This window comes from Lissotriton vulgaris, chromosome 3_1 (assembly GCF_964263255.1).
Source record: "Lissotriton vulgaris chromosome 3_1, aLisVul1.2, whole genome shotgun sequence".
NCBI classification, from domain to species: domain Eukaryota; kingdom Metazoa; phylum Chordata; class Amphibia; order Caudata; family Salamandridae; genus Lissotriton; species Lissotriton vulgaris.
In genome coordinates, this window is record NC_141689.1 from 141,652,088 (window position 1) to 141,670,028 (window position 17,941).

Genomic DNA, 17,941 nt, shown 5'->3' on the forward strand with positions numbered 1-17,941 from the left:
TAAAGCAAACATGTTCCAAATGTAAATTAAAAGGTCATGTTTCTTCCTTGTGCAAAACTAAAGTTAGATCCAAGGTAAAGGAGGTAGATATTTTTGAAAGAACTTCTTCAGGATCTGATTGTGATATCGAAGTGGTTCAAGCCATTGGTGATGGTGGGGTCTCACGTAAAAAACCTGATCCTATTGATGAAATATTAGTTGAGGGTGAAAAAACTAAAGTTTTGTTTGATTCTGGTGCCAAAATTACCATTGTTTCTGATGAATTTTTCACCAAGAAATTAAAAGGTAAAGTTTCTCTTATGAAACCTGACATCATTCCATTGGGATATGACAAAAAACCAATAAGACTACATGGTTATTTTATGGGTCTTATAGAGTATAAGTCTAGATATGTAGCTGGTAAGGTGTATGTCTCAAAGAAAGGTGACAGTTTGATCAGCTGGTTTCATTTAGGTGATATGGGTGTATATTTAGATCCTAATGCCACTCCTTGCATACAATTAAGAGACAGGGTTCTTAATGTTACAAATGAAGAAGAAAAGCTGATTGAAGACAAGAAATCAGTTGAGGAGAAGTTATCAAATGATAAACATGTTACAAATGATGAAGAAAAACTAATTGAAGACAAGAAATCAATTGTAGGGAAGTCATTAGAAGATAAATTCACATGTGAGTTAAAAAAGGAATTTCCTAACGTTTTCAAAGAAACTTTAGGTTGTCTTAAAGGTTATCAACATAAGATAAGGGTTAGAGATGACTCTGTTCCTGTAAGCTGTAAGGTCCGGAGTGTACCGTTAGCTGTAAAGGAAGATATGAAAGTAGAAATTGGGAAACTCATTGAAAATGGCATAATTGAAGAAATAGAGGGCTGTGAATGGATGGCTCCAGTAGTCGCAGCGCGAAAACCGAATGGAGATTTGCGTTTATGCATTGATCTCAGGCAATTAAACAAATGTGTAATAGTTGATAGATATCCTTTACCTAATATTGCAGAGCTATTAGTTTTATTAGGAAATGCCAAAGTCTTTAGTACAATAGATCTTACCTCTGCTTATCACCAAATTGAATTGGAGGAGTCTTGCAGGGATCTTACTTCTTTCATTACGCCTTTTGGCACCTATAGATTCAAAAGGATGCCATTCGGCTTAGTTTCTGCTTCTTCTGTGTTTCAGCGGGTTATGGAAAAAGTGTTAAAAGATGTTACTGGTGTTTGTATATATCAAGATGATGTGTTAATCTTTGCAGATAATATTTCTGATCATGATGCAACATTGAATATGGTATTAGAAAGATTCAGCAAACATAATCTCACTGTAAAAGCAAGTAAATGTAGATTTAGATCTGATTCTATTAATTACTTAGGACATAATATTTCACGTGATGGTGTAAAACCCAAATCCGAATTGGTAGACACCATAAACAAGATGGTGGCACCGGAAAACAAATCTGAACTCATGAAGCTGTTGGGCATGATAGAATATTATGCGAAATTTGTCAAAGGCTTTGCTGAATTAACAGTAAACATGAGGAGTTTGTTGAGGAAAGGTGTGGAATTTGAGTGGTCTGAGGAATGTGAGAATGAGTTTGTTAAAATCAAACAAAGATTAAACTGTGCCCCTGCGTTAAAAAGCTTTAACCCTAAGTTCAAGTCTATTCTAGTCACTGATGCGAGTGAGAAAGGGTTGGGTGCCGTGTTGAAGCAGAATGGTCCAGAAGGCATGCAAACTATAATGTTTCTGTCTAGGAGTTTGAGGGATGCTGAGACTCGTTATTCTGTTGTAGAGAGGGAAGCATTGGCTGTGTTTTGGGCAATAAGGAAGCTGAAGAAATTTCTTTGGGGTTTGGTCTTCGATGTTTATACTGATCATAAACCCTTAGTGGAAATTTTTAGCAAGAAAGGTTTGGATCTAGTATCTGGGAGGATATCAAAGTGGGTTATTGGCCTACAGGAGTATAGTTTTGGTATTCAATACATTCCAGGTGTTGACAATGGAATAGCGGATGTTCTCTCTCGTTTGGTTCCTAGTGGAGAGTTGGAAGACGATTGTTTGGATTTAGATGATGAATTGGTGTGTGCTGTGGATTATGAATTTCTATCTGAGAAAAAATGGTCTGAAGAGTTAGCAAAGGATGTTACTCTATGTGAGATTATATCTTTATTGAGAACTGGTTGGGTCAGCTGCAAAGTTGGTTCTGCTCTGACTAAGCCTTTTTGGACGGTACGCGGTGAATTATCAGTTGATAATGATCTACTGTTTCGTGGGACGAGGTTGATCCCTCCATCTAGTCTCAGAAAGGATTTGATAGATTTGGTCCATGTTGCTCATTCAGGGTTATCCAAAAGTAAGGAGAGGCTTCGCATGTCTTATTGGTGGCCGGGAATGGATAAAATGGTTGAAAGGACAATTAGGGATTGTATTCATTGTAATGTCAGTGACAAGTCTTACAGTGCACACACACAACCTATGTTCTTAAGAAGAAGACCAAATGGTCCTTGGCAGGACATAGCCCTAGATCTTGTGGGTCCCATACAACATAGAGATTCTCAGGTTTTTATTCTAGTGGTTATAGACATGTACTCAAGATGGCCAGAGGTTTTCTTTTTGTCAGGAATCGATTCAAGTAAAATTATTCAATGTTTGAGTGAGTTATTCTGTAGAGAAGGTCTTCCGGCAACCATTTTGTCAGATAATGGTGTTCAATTTGTTTCCAAAGAAATTAAACATTATTTATCTTCTAAGGGTATTACACACAAGACCTGTTCTCTTTACCACCCCGAGGCCAACGGTATGGTTGAGAGATTTAATAAAGTAATCAAGGACACTATTAGTTTAGCCAAAAACTTGTCATCTGACTGGAAGAAATGTGTTTTGGAAAAAATAGAGGAATACCGTTATACTCCTCATGCCACAACTGGTAAGACTCCATTTTTGTTGTTTCGTGGGAGAATTCCGAACACACAGGTTGAACCTTTCTGGGTTAACAAGTATGAAGTGTCCAAGGGTAAAGAATGTGTGTGCAACAATGATGAAATTATTGAAAATGAGAAGGATAAGGCGGAACGTAGAAAAGCGTATTTTGATGTTAAAAAAAATGTCAAAAAAACTGTTGTTTGTGTTGGAGACATGGTCATGGTGAGACGACCTGGCATGGTGGGTTCTTCTGAAACAAAGTTTATGAAGCCTATCAAAGTAATTAAAACTTTCAATAATGCAGTGCAAACCCAAGATCATCGTATTTGGAACCTAAATAGAGTTGTTATCGTTAGAAGGAAATTGCAAGATGGATTGACTTTTGATTAAAAAAAAAAGGACTTGGAGAAAAGTAGAGGAAATGTTTCTGGTAATATTAGGTCCTCTACACGTGTGTCTAAAAGGCCTAGTTATCTTACTGATTTTGTATGATATGTACATCTTGTTAGTATTGTGTATTTAGTATATCTTATTTATTCATTTATTTTTATATTCTGTTTTGTTTTGAGGGAGGAAGATGTGTGATATTTAGCACTGCAGCTTTAATAGAACCTTAAGTACATCACGGGCCATGTAAATGCACGTGTCATAGAAATGTTCTAATTGATGTCAGTTGATGCCTGCTGGCTTTGTATGTGGATGGGATCCTCTATTCTTGGATTAAACTTCACTTTAAGAAACCTTATTCTCTCCTGGAATTATTGAGAATACTTCACTGCGTCACTTTGTAAATAGTGCGCAACAGTGCAAAACTGACGCAAGGCCTCATAAATGAGGCCCCTGGAGCGAAGGTACCTGAGTGAGGAAATCGTTCAAGTAGAAGCGGATATGAATGTTCTCGGAGTCACCTCTGCCCTTCAGGACTGCACGCGCGCCAATGCTAATACCCGTGGCAATACTCCAGAGGAGTGACCGTCTCAGAAAAGGTGGGACATGCCCCCACTATTAGCCATTTGCAGGCTACCAGTTTTAAATAACAAAAACAAAAACCAATCCAAAGCGTGGGAGAAGTCTGACCCCAAAAAGTACAGACAACAGATCGCCTAACAGAAAACGCGCTGTAGGCTCGACCTAAAATATAGATGAGTGACAAGAAAGCCACCCAATATTAATAAATGGGCTAAACGTTGTTTGTAGATGACACCTAAAAGGGAACACGTTATTTAGAATAGGTAGAGCTGTCACACCCACAGATCATACAAAACAACTTCAACACAAGATCTACGCATAACTACTTTGCCACCTTTTTCACTTCATAACTGACAAGAACATTAAAATACAAACAAGCCCCACGTTAGTCTAACATATTCCACCACCACCAAATCCAGCAAGGCGAGCCTGATGAATTTCAAGAAAAGCATTCTACACAATTTGCATCTAACGCCCAACAAGCTTCCCAAGCACTTGATGTTTGTAAAGGTTTTGGTCACAACAGGCATCACTGTCTTGTAACCAAAGATGCATGAGGACTGAAATAAGCAAGAGGTAACCATCCTCTAAAACAAAGAGATGGCCATGAAAGACCTCATCCAAACTACTCAGGTTCATTTGCTAGGAGTGTAACTCAAAAGGTGATTCCAAAAGCATCATGATTATACCGATACATAGTATAACCAACAATAAAAGTTGCAGTAATCTTTGCTCTAGATATTTCAAATAAATAATTAAAAGATGTTTCTTTCCCATGGCATAATATAACATTTGAAGAGCACCGCTGAATTTGCAGGTGACGTAGGAGAAAGGTCCATGGGTTTGTCCAGGGGCGGCTTGGACGCAGTTGGGAGCGCGGCCGGGGTTAAGGGCTAGGAGGGAGGCGGCATCGTAGGTGATGCGGGAGGGCTGGGCGGCGCGAGGGGCAGGGGGTCTCGCCCTGGGCGCGGTCCAGGCGCGGACGGGCGTGGACCGCGTGGGCTGAGGCTTTTTCCCTGAATTGGAAAAGTGTAACTTGAAGGAGTGGTTGATTGCAAAGCTTTTTCCCAAGTAAACATAGTTGTTACCAACCTCCACTCTTTCGTATTCCCTGTACCAATTAAACTTGAACCCGCCCACCCCTTAAGTCTTGCATCTTAGAGTTTGCAACATTTATCTTTACTTTAGCATAATTAGTGCAGGTTTCTTTGTAGACCTAAGATGGTTACATCAAACAAAATAATATCATACAAAAAAGTCTAAAATTGGATATGAGCCCAACTTTTGAGGGTACATGTTGCACGTAGCAAAATCTCTGAGGAAAATCGGGTGTATATAACCGAGGGTAGACAGGTGGTATTTCTTGTACATGAAAACATTGCAGATATTACTAACAATGTACTTGGGATGTTATGGTTTTTGCTCCTGCCGCTCTTAGTTCTTTCCTCCCATCAATGAAAAATGCTAGCATTGTTTCTGCTGCATCTTTATTTTTTTCTTTCCAAAACTTCAAATGGAAAAAAAACTTTTCAAAATCCCATCAGTTTAATCACCCATTTCTTTACTGTTAAATGTTTATTGGAGATATGTAGGTCTGTTGAATGTCATAATAAAGGTCAAATTATTGCAGGGCATATGGGGCCCACAGTATTCTCCCTAAAAAGTCAAAGGCCCAGATGTCAACAATGCTCCTATAAGAGAGAGGTAGGGTCTCACATAAACCCAGCCACTAGTATTTATAGAAAGTCAGTACGATTGTTGACGGTGCACGCATGGAGACTAATGGGGGAGAGAGGGGATAAGTTTCCTGGATCAGGGGCGATTCTCACCTGGTCCTCCTCCGTCACATCAATAACAAGCATTTGCAATGCAATAGGTCTCGCATTAGGAAAGTTGGAGCTATTGGTCTTGTAAATGACACATTTTTTATTTACGTGTTGGTTTAGAAAATTGCGAAATTAATAGCTTTGTCATTTACAATGCAAATTCTTTTAACTTTTGTAAATGTGACACCTATACCATTTGTAATGCAACATGTTTTGTATTTACGTGACTTAGATGTATTGATTTGCCTGACGGAATGGAGAAGCAATAAAAATCTGCCACCAAGTCATCCTCAAAAACTTATCTTGCACTTTTAAATCCTTGTATTCTTGCCCTACACTCCTGTCATGTTTTTGCAGAAGGGTAAATCGCAAGCAAGTGATGTTTCAAGGGCTGGACTCCATCCCTTTCCAAGGTGGAACGGGGAACAGAACACCCCAAACTTCAGGATGTCATGGGAGAATGCTTTCTCCAGAGGAGAACATTTTCATCAGGGAGAGAAAATCTTTTGATGAAATATAAATTTGGACAGAGGCAAATGCAAAAAGAACAATTGATGGAAAGAATGTTGCACAATGTCAAACATTCATCCCAGTACAGAGATCTGGGCCTAACCCCATCGTTTTTGTTGCTTCCCATGCCATTCAAGTTCAGACCCAGCCATATGCCAATCAGTCTTGACCCTGCTACCTATGGGAACAGAGCAGGCGGAACTGCCAGGTCAGGTCCTCCCTGCATCCTAGGACCGGATTTGGGGTTTCACCCCTCATCAGCCAGGCTAGCTTGACTCCAGTAGCATGGAGAGAAGAGGTGCCAAATTCCCGAATTCTGGAATTATACCATGTGCGCAAGTCCACGCTGGAGAAATACGAATGTGAAAAAAAGCCACACGACGTTCCGCTTCTGTAAAGTGTTGTGAATAGGAAAAAGTCTTAAACCGTGCTTTAAATATGCCGGTACTGAGTACTGGCACTTTTTATTTTTGAGAGGGGGAGTACTTGCACTTCTTAAGAGTGAGGTAATAATTGGAGAGTACCGGTGCTTCTCAGAAACAAGCAGGTACTTTGGTACATCGTACCTGCACTTCTATTTTTCAATTTCAAGCACCGGTAGCAAATAGACATCCTCGCACAGAACCTCTGCCAGTGCATAGTGAAGACTAGTTTTTTTTTAATCGGACCCATTACTGGAGTCGACTAACTTTTCACCGCTGGCAGTTCCACATTACTGCCACACGAGTGCAGCATTGCATAGATTATGGTATAATTCCTCTGTGGACGGTTTCTTGAGCTTCGTATAACCCTGGTCTGCTAATCTGGTGTATTTGCGCATTCTCTGACATTGTAGATATAGAGAAACACTTCCGGCACAAACGCAGGGCCTGCATCCAATTAGTGGAAGTCTCACTCAAGCAGGGCACAAGTCGTGAACAAGCCAGCCGGAAGATTTCCCTGTGAGCTAGCGGGGCTCCCGTGCTCGTGGAGAGCCGCGCCTGCTGCCGAGGGAGAGAGGGACACGCCGAAAGAGCCCGGTGAGTGGGGGGGGGGATGTGTCCGTGTGTGTGTGTGCACGCGTGTCTGAGTGTGTGTGTGTATGTGTGTGTGTGTGTGCGGGTGTAATAATAATGGGAAAGCCTTTTCACGTAATAATAATGAGAAAGCCTTTTACAAGACCTGACTGCTTAAAGACAAATTAGGATTACTACACTTGCAGTAAATAACTAAAAAAGCATCTTGCAAACTTCCCCCCTTGGGTGACTCTAAAGTGTAAGCATTTCATTTCTAATTGAGCGCGTTAACCGAAAGCGAAAGCACGCCCACACAGCAAGCAGCCAGCAGCAAAAACGTGCTCACAAGGACAAATCTGAGACACAAAGAGTGCGTGGCCAACTTGTGTCTCACATTCCCAGAAGTCGGCAACATTAGTTGTCGAGCTTGGACGCATGCTTCGCATGCTTTTCCAGCTCGACCTAAAAAGCTGAGGCTGCTTAGAAGCACGCCGCCACTACAGCTCAAGTGCCTGACTCAGCAGCTTCAGGCACAGCATGCCATACACTTTCAATCTAGACAAGGATTTATATTGACATAGACAATGGACTAATTTTTTTGAAAATGCAGACTCACACACTAGCCTGTTCACAAAGGCTATGAATCCTGTGAACTGCCATGTAAAATACCGTAAAGGCAAATAAAGGTATTTTGAATTTTCAATTATTTTATGTAATTGCGATAGAAAGCCTAAAATCAAAGTTTGGACTTTACTATCGTATTATGTGCCACAGATGTTACAGAAAAACTCCTATGAATTTGTTTAGAATGCTAACGGGAACACTGCAAGACTTTTTAATTGCATCTTGTCGTATATTGTGTGTTTGATAAGCAATACAGCTCTCGGAATGGCGGCCATCTTAAAACTGGAAAATGATCCTTTCAATGTAACCATATAGAGATTCAAACACTGCCGTGAACCCTTTTTTGTAGTTAAAAAAAAAGAGATCTGTCTCACGACCAGGGGGAGGAGCTGGGGCTTTAGTGGGACACGTGGAACTCATGGTGCATCACCCTCAGCATGACTGCAAGGTGAGGAGAAGGCAGGCAAAACCCTTATGTTGCTGCTCGCTCCCACAGTAATACTACTGCATGGAAGTTAACTTGAGGGGAAAAAAGGTGGGGCATGACAAAAGCCACACCCTCCAAAGTGCCTTGCTGCTCGTTCTCGAGGCAATACTCCATGGGAGTTAACTTCAGGAGAAAAGGTGGGACATGCACCATCAATTAGTCATTTGCAGGCAACGATTTTGGCACACAAAAGCGATTCCAAAGCATGGGAGGAACCAGAACCACACTGAGTACCTACAACAGATTGCCTGACAAGCGCTGCAGGATCGACCTAAAAAGGACATATTCAGTCATACTGATCACTACCAGGTCTGCTGCCACTACCACTCTCTTGCTGCTAAACTCCTGGTAAAGATGCTAGCTTTCGACTGCTATGAGGGTAGCACTTTGTGAGACCCTTCTGGTTCAACAAGACCGCAATTTGTAAGGTAGGCCTATATCATTTTGCACACATGACCGTGATCCCTGACAACAAAAATCAACTTTAGTGGTTCAGACATCAGTACCCTCCTGGTCAGGGAACTCTGGGGCATATTACCAAGCATAAGCGATAATTATCGCTATGCTTGGTTAGCGGAAATAATTTTATCGCAGTGCTTCGCCTATTTTTATCACTTAGGAGCCTTGCTATTATCAAGGTTTATCTCCTATGCGATAAAAATTGCCGCAATGCATGAATATCGGTGAAAAGTCAGCGATATTCATGCATTAGCGAGCTAATGCTCTTAGCCATGTTATCCACCTACCATTGGATAACATGGCTAAGAACTGCTCAGGGCAGGCGTTAGCTTTTGGAGATATTCGCGCCTAGCGTGAATATTTCCAAAAGTTGGTAATAGTAGATAGCGATGTTAGCGACTGTTTTCAGTCGCTAACATCTTGGCACGCCCACTTTGCATGTCCTTAGCGATAATTATTGCTGACATGCAAAGTGGGCCCCTAAATGCCCGCTATTGCCTACAAGCTGTCGCTAGCTGGTGTTAGCGACAGCTTGGTAATAGGGCGATGAAATTATCGCCGCATTAGCGGGAAAAAGTCCTGCTAATGCGGCGATAAAGGCCCTTGGTAATATGCCCCTCTGTTCTTCACCACTGCAGCTCTGTCATTGCATCACTACCACTGTCCATACACCTCTTGGTCCTGGTAGGTGTTAAAGGCCCTCCTCCACCCACAGACTCCTGTCTGCGCCTCATCCCTGGTGGTCCAGTGGGAGAGCCTTGCTCTTCTGCTGGTCCGCTCGGCCAGCCTTCTCTGTTTGATTCTCTATTTCTCTGTCCATTCTGTAATTGTGCCTGTTGACTGTCTTTTGTCGGTCGTTTCTGTTGTCACTGTTATTGTGCCCGTTTTTCAGTTTTTTGGTATTTTGTGTATTTTGTTGTGCCCTCCGTTCCACTGTGCCTGTTTTCGCTGCCCTTTTCCTGCCACTGCTGCCCCCGCTGCCCCAGCTGGCCCTCCCCCTGCCAGTTTCCACTCCCACCTACCAGCTGCATTTTCCTCCCACGTTCCCTATTTGATGAGAACTGCGCCGCTGGAGTTCCAAAGGCCATTCGGTCTGCACCCGTCCATGACCCGACTTCGAACAGCTCCAGGGACCCTGGTTCTCTGACCACCCGCCACTACTACTCAACAGACGTCCACGCACACAACCCCAGAAGGAACAACAACAGCAAGCTTTCCACGCCGAACACCACCCATGGCCAGTTCTCATCTGACACTGCTCAGAAGCCTTCAACAACCTCCACACCCCCTTGGCCACCACCCTCCTGCCATACACCAGCACACCTAAAGCCCTGAGGTGCATCCTCCTCAATGTGCACTCCCTGTGCGACATGCAGTAGAAAACTGGGATGTCCTTGAGACTCTCTCGCCAGATGTTGCCTTCTTCACGGAAAGAACTCCATCTCCGCCCCAGACATCGCTACCGCCATCCAGACAGATAAAAAAATATCCAGAGGAAGGACCGCCCCAACCACCCAGGAGGAGGACTCACCATCGCACACAAGATCTCCCTCCGACTCTACACCTCCAGCACGAACGACTCCATGCCCCCTAGGAACACCTCTATTTCCAGATCCAGACCAACCCCAGAATGACCCTCGCCTACAGACATCCCGGACCTCATACCGCGTTCACCACAACCATCACAGACCTCATCGCACCCCACACCATCGCCTCCATGGACTACATACTGCTCAGAGACCCCAACTTCCACCTTGACAACCCGAGCAACCGCAACTCCTATGCCCTCATGGACAACCTCCCCAACATCAAACTGAAACAGCGTGTCACCATCCCCACCGACAAGGACGGACACACCCTCGACCCCATCTTTGCAGGAGGTAACAATATCCACTTCAGCCACACCACGCAACCCACCTGGACAGGCCACCACTGCGTACACTTCTCTATCAACAAAGCCACCGCTCACAAACCTACACCACGCCCTACACAAAGGAACTGGATCAAGATCACCGAGGAGCACCTCAACTCCACCCTCAACTACAATCCCCCACCCCCCTCAACCGACATCAACTCTGCGGCCAAAGAACTGCACAGACGCCCCTGCTGACTTCTCGAGAAGATATGGAGAAACAACAAAACAGTGGAAAATCGGACAACCTACAAGAACGCCACGACTGAATATTACCAACTCATCAGATCCACCTAAATGACCTTCATCCAGAACAAAATCCTCACTAACTCCAGTAACTCCAAGGAACTCTTCAGCATCATTCAGGAATTCACCAAACCCCCCAGCGAAGCCACGGACGTCACTCCCTCCCAGGACCTTTGCAAAAAACTTGGTTCCTACTTCCATCTGAAAATCAAGTCCCTCTAAGACAACTGCAATGAACAGACACCAGACACTGAAGCCACTCCTTCCTTCAGCAACGATAGCTTGCCTGCCATCTCTGCCTGGACCCCGGATACCACTGAAGACACCACCACAACCATGAAAAACACTCACTCAGTAGCCCCCACAATCTTCTGCCCGCCGCACATGTTTCAAAGAGCCACTGCTGCCATAGCACCGGAGCTACAATGCACCATCAATGCCACCTTCAAATCTGGCACATTCCCCTATGACTGAAAACGCACAGAAGTCAAGCCCCTCCTCAAAAAGCCCTCTGCAGACCCGATGGAGCTAAAAAATGACCGACCCATCTCTCTCCTCCTCTTTGTGGCCAAGGTCAGTGAGAAGTTTGTCGACATCCAGCTAACATACTTCATCGAAGAGAACTGCATCTTTGACCCCTCCCAATCCGGATTCTACAGCAACCACAGCGCCGACACTGCCCCCCTCACCGGCACAGACGACATCCTCACCCTACTCGACCATGGGCAAACAGCGGCCCTCATCCTCCAAAGTCTCCCTGCAGCCTTCGACACCATCTCCCAGCGCACCCTCCCAGACAGACTCCACAATGCCAGCATACAGGGAACCGCCCTCAACTGGCTCTGCTCCTTCTTCACCAGCTGAAACAAAAGAATCAGACTCCCACCCTATCTCTCTGAACCCACACAAATCAACTTCAGAGTACCCCAAGGATCATTGCTCAGCACCACGCTCTTCAATATCTCCATGGCTCCCCTCACAGCCATCATCACACAGCATGGGCTCAGCATAGTATCCTATGCCGATGACACCTAGCTCAACCTGTCCCACAAAAAGGAAACCCACAACACTAGACACAGCTTCCAGGAAGGAATGAAAGATGTTGCTTCCTGGATGAGCAGCAGCTGCCTGAAACTCAACTCGGAGAAGACAGAAGTCTGCATCCTCGGACCCACACCCTATATCTCTGTATCATACTCGACTCCTCCCTCACCATCACCCAACAGATCAACAGTGTCGCCTACACCTTCTTCAACACCCTCTGCATCCTTCGCATGGCCTTCAAATGAATCCCCTCCAAATCCAGAAAGACTGTCACCCACGCACTCATAACAATCAGACTGGCCTACGGAAATGCCCTCTACGCCGGAGTCAACAAATGACTGCTCCGCAAACTCCAGACCATTCAGGACACCGTGGCCAGACTCATTCTCAGCATCTCACAACATGAACACATCACCCAGCACCTGCAAGACCTCCCCTGGCTCCCCTTTGCCAGCATACAGGGAACCGCCCTCAACTGGCTCTGCTCCTTCTTCACCAGCTGAAACCAAAGAATCAGACTCCCACCCTATCTCTCTGAACCCACACAAATCAACTTCAGAGTACCCCAACGATCATTGCTCAGCCCCACGCTCTTCAATATCTACATGGCTCCCCTCACAGCCATCGTCACACAGCATGGGCTCAGCATAGTATCCTATGCCGACGACACCTAGCTCAACCTCTCCCTCAAAAAGGATACCCACAACACTAGACACAGCTTCCAGGAAGGAATGAAAGATGTTGCATCCTGGATGGGCAGCAGCTGCCTGAAACTCAACTCGGAGAAGACAGAAGTCCGCATCCTCGGACCCACACCCTATACCTCTGTATCATACTCAACTCCTCCCTCACCATCACCCAACAGATCAACACTGTCGCCTACACCTGCTTCAACACCCTCTGCAACCTTCGGAAGGCCTTCAAATGGATCCCCTCCAAATCCAAAAAAAGACTGTCACCCACGCACTCATAACAATCAGACTGGCCTACAGAAATGCCCTCTACGCCGGAGTCAACAAATCCCTGCTCCGCAAACTCCAGACCATCCAGGACACCGTGGCCAGACTCATTCTCGGCATCCCACGACATGAGCACATCACCCAGCACCTGCAAGACCTCACCTGGCTCCCCTTTCAAGAAAAGAGTAACATTCAAACTACTCATCCAAACTTACAAATCACTTCACATTACCAGACCCCACTACCTCAACGAAAATGTCTTGTTCTGCCTACCCAAGAGAAACCTCCACTCCCACCTACCTCGTCGAAACCCCACACATCCGTAGGGCCAGAACAGGTGGAAGAGCCTTCTCCTACATCATGGCAAAAATGTGGAACAAGCTCCAGATCAGCATCAGATGCTCTTCCGGCACCTTCAGGAAGAGCCTCAAGACCTGGCTCTTTGGTTGACACAGAGCTGCACCCCTCCCTCACCCACAGCACCTTGAGATCCTCAAAGGTCAGTAGCGTGCTTCACAATTCCCTGATTGATTGACTTTCCCATTCCAAAAAACATTCTTGGATAGTTATTCATTGATATTTACCCAAAGACATCACAAACTATCAGCCTGATTCATGTAGGCAATAGCGCTCGCAAAAGGGCCAGATTCTGAGAATCTGGCCCTTTGCGAGTGCGATTTTTGCATTTGGTATTCATGATACCAAATGCAAAAATCGCTATTTAAGAAGTCGCAAATATGCGAGGAATAGCATTTAAGGAATCTCTATTAGAGATTCCTCAAATGCTATTCATGACACATCCTGAAATTGCGATTTAGCACTTTTGGGGCCGCTAATTACCGAGAGGTCAGACCTGTCGGTAAATAGCAGAAACTCAGAAAAATGCTTTTAAAAGCATTTTTCTAAGTTGCATGTTGCACACACACATGTCCTTTGGACATGTGTGTGCGCAACACCTGTCCAAATGTGCATTTTAGGGGTGCTACAGGGCGTCCTTTGGACACCCCTGGCACCCTTTCAGTCGCTATCTCATTTGCGAGTAGCAAATTGCTACTCGCAAATAAGGGATACTCCCCATTCATTCCTATGGGCCTCTTGGCCCATAGGAATGAATGGGGAGTATTTGCGAGTAGCAAATTGCTACTCGCAAATAAAGAACATGTAGGAATCGCTATTTTATTAGCAATTCCTACATGAATGCCGTTTTGCGTGTCCTCAATAGCGAGTCGCTATGATTCGCTATTAGGGCCACGCAAAACGGCCCGTACATGAATCAGGCTGTATATCCCTTTTTTGTCTTGCTTACACTGCCACCTTTTAGGAATGTAAAGAATGGGGTTTGACTAACCTTTTATATCTTCTTTTATTATACAGTTAATTAAAACCGTATCATACAAACGTCATTTTGATACTTCAGTTCAGTTCAAAGCTTTATTCGAATTGAATTTACAATTCATAAAAGTATACAGATAAAATCACAGTTAAAATTCCATCTTTTTCACTCAAGCTTTAAGCAACATTAAAACTAGTTTTTAAAAAAAAACAATATTAAAAGGGTTAAAAGAGAGATATAAAACAATACATTCGGGTCACAAACATATTGATTATTTATAATTAATTGGCTATTGCTATTCCATAGGTATGGTCCTTCTCAGTCTTAAGATTGCATTCAAATAGGAGCTCACTGTGCTAATGGTAAGGCAATCGTCTAAAGTCCTTAATCTATTATAGGCATCTCTGGCTTTTCTTAAGCCCCAGACTAATAGGAGAGGTTTCAAAATTTGTCGCCTGGGGTGGCTGTATAAAGTACAAAAAAGAATGCAATGAATATTTGATTGGTATGATTTATCATCACAAGGACAGCGTCTTTTTTCTCTCGCCCAATCGTTACATATCGGGAATGTTACATGTCTGTAAAAAGTTTCCACTCGGAAGTACGTCAGGAGCCTACGATGATGCAGGGGTTGGTCTAATACAAGATACAGCTGAGTGCCCCTTTGGGAGGTCACCTCATCGTGGCTCATGACAGTTATTTTAGTCCTTTCACCCTTCCATCTTTGTAATTCCAAATGTTCTGAAAGAGTCTTTTTTAGCGTGGATCGCGAGAGCTGTTCCAGTGAGGCTGGATTGGAGAAATATTCAGGATGACCAATCTCACTGACAAAATTCTTGATGTACCTGAACCATTTAATGTTTTTTGACCCATTGCAGGCTAAACAGTCCTCTATGATGGATCTATTCAGTTCTGTGGCTGGGTTAGTCCAGACATTATGCCAAAGTAAAACAGGGGCTAATTTGACAGTATCTGTGATATGAAGGAGGGCAACTGCAGCGTGTAGCACATATATGGCAGTACTCTTTGGTGTGGCTGTTAGGAATCGCAGAAACCTGTTCTCGATTCGCTGTATTGCATCTACTTGCTGCCAACCCCAAATACCCGCCCCATAAGTACCGGTGGCCACACATTTAGATTTGAATATTTGGAGGAGCTCCCTGACTGGCCTAGTCCCTATTTTTTTTGCAAAATTCACAAGAGCAGCAGTTGCTCTATTGAATGCTATGGCCCTTGCATTCACAGCGGGCTTCCACGTGCCCCGCCTATCAAAGTGCACGCCTAGATAGCAAAAAATATCGGCTAACTCCACCCGCCTATCGTCTAAGATAATTGGACATGGTGTTCTTTGTTTGTTTGGGCCACATGACATGGTAAATGTCTTAGAGACATTTACACGTAGACCCCTGAGCTTCATAAAATTTGAAAAGCACTGTACTGCTTTTTGGAGGCCCACCTTTGTCTGCGAGAGGATAGCCGCATCGTCTGCATTCAGGAGGATGGGAATGGGTTTGCTTTGATTACAGGATAATCATAATACTGTTGTACTAAGCAAGAACCCACCCCGTTGATATAGAGGTTAAATAGCAAAGGGGCTAGTATGCACCCCTGCCTTACCCCTCTACTGATCTTAAAAGACTCTGTGCATTCCCCCCTCCTGCCGCATCTTACGCGTGCCCCTGCCCCAGCATAGAGTTCTCTGATATAGACAATTATTTGGCTATCCAATCCAATGTCCCTTCAAGTTTGCCAGAGATTGTCATGCAGGACGCAATCAAATGCAGAGCAGAGGTCCACAAATGTCACGTATAGGTTTTTTTTTTGCGTGTATGTATTTGGAAACAATTAGGGAAAGATTTAACCCTTGCTCAATTGTCCCCCGCCCTCCCCTAAACCCATACTGGAAGGGTGATAGCACTTCCTGACCTTCCATCCAATCCTGAATACGAGCGAGAATGACCCTACCTGCCATCTTCATAAAACCATCTAACAATGAGATGGGCCGATAGCAGGCAGGATCATACCTGTCCCTCTTTTTATAGATCGGGACCAAGATTGCCTCCTGCCATGACGAAATGAAACCTCTTTGTTTAAACAGTTTAAGACTCTAGTGAGTAAAGGGGCCCACAGGTCCGGGAGCATTTTAAACACATCAATAGGGACACAGTCGGGTCCTGGTGCTTTAGAAGCTGAGCTTTCCCTTAGAGCCTTATAGACCTCTTCCAGTTCAAGCTGAATATCTATGGGGACCGGAGGGTCTGCTCCCTCAGCAGCTATTGCTGGTTGGGGGGGGGGGGGCGCTGGTGAAGCTAGCATGCCATAAAGGGCTTGGAAGTGGAACACCCACTCCTGGGCCGTATTAGCATTGTCTATGCGTGGGCCCTGGTCATCTTGATAGAAGGGAGCATTCACAGCCTTCCAAAAGGCAACAGTGTCCTTTTGTATGGAGGATGAGTGAAGCGCTGCCCAAGCTTCAGATTTTTTCTCTTTCTTCCTTCTGGCCAGGTCGACACGATAGTTTCGCCTTGCCATTTGTACCTGTGGTCTATCTATTGGTGTAACATGCAGAGCTTGTTTAAGTTCCCTCAGTGCCCTAGTGCAATTTGGGTCAAACCACCCAGGGGTTCTCTTAACTACATTGCACGGGTTTCTGGTCAAAAGCTGTTTAATTGAGGAGCAGATTTTTTTAAAGGAATCCAAGATGAGCTCTTCATCCTCTTCTAGGGTCAGGCACGTATTAATTTCCTTTAGGGAGCTAATTACTATGTTTTTTAGAAAAGTAGCTGGAATTACCTTCTCCCATTTAATGCAGAATCCATTTTGCTGACCAAGAATGGGATTAAGGTCTAACCGCCATATTCATGAAAATCGGCATTTGCGATTCTGAAATAGCGAAAAAAAGCAAATCGCTATTCAGAAATCGCAAATCCGAATTCATGAATAATTGCGATAAAAAAAAGCGATTCGCACGCGATCGCAAATTCCGTTTGCGATGACCGATAATCACAGAATAATCGCTATTTACGGCTACCCGCGCCTGGACTGCGAGCTCGCAAATAGCGATATCGCTATTGCGATATCGCTATTTGCGAGATCGCAAACTCGCGAGATCGGGAAAACGGGAAGTCGCATTTCGAGCCCAGTGATGACATCACAACCAGGAAGCTGCCGGTTCCCACCACCATCTTCCACATTGAGGCAGAGAGAGAGGGAGCATTTTGGAGAGCTGCAGCTAATCTGGAAAATACACTGATCCACAACCCTGGTACCATGGCTGAGGAACCTGCACCTGGCACCAGCAGCCCGTCTGGGCGCAAGAGAAAATTGAAATTCTCAGAGCAGGAGCTGGAACACCTCATTGAGGGGGTTGTGGCCAACCATGACAGACTGTTTGGGGCAAATTCTCGGAGGGTCCCTGAACAGGAGAAGCGGTGCATATGGCAGGGGATAGCCTTGGCTGTGAACTCCGTGGGAGTGGCGGCCAGGTCCCTGGAGGAATTAAAAAAGCGGTGGTACGACCTCCGAGGCCGTGCCAAGGAGAAGGTGGCGGCGCGCCTTGGGGAGTCCTCGGGCACTGAAGGAGGAGGACCAACTGTACCACCCAACACTCGCATGGAGGACCAGGTCGAGAACACCCTGGAGAAGGAGGCCTGTGTCGGTTTTAC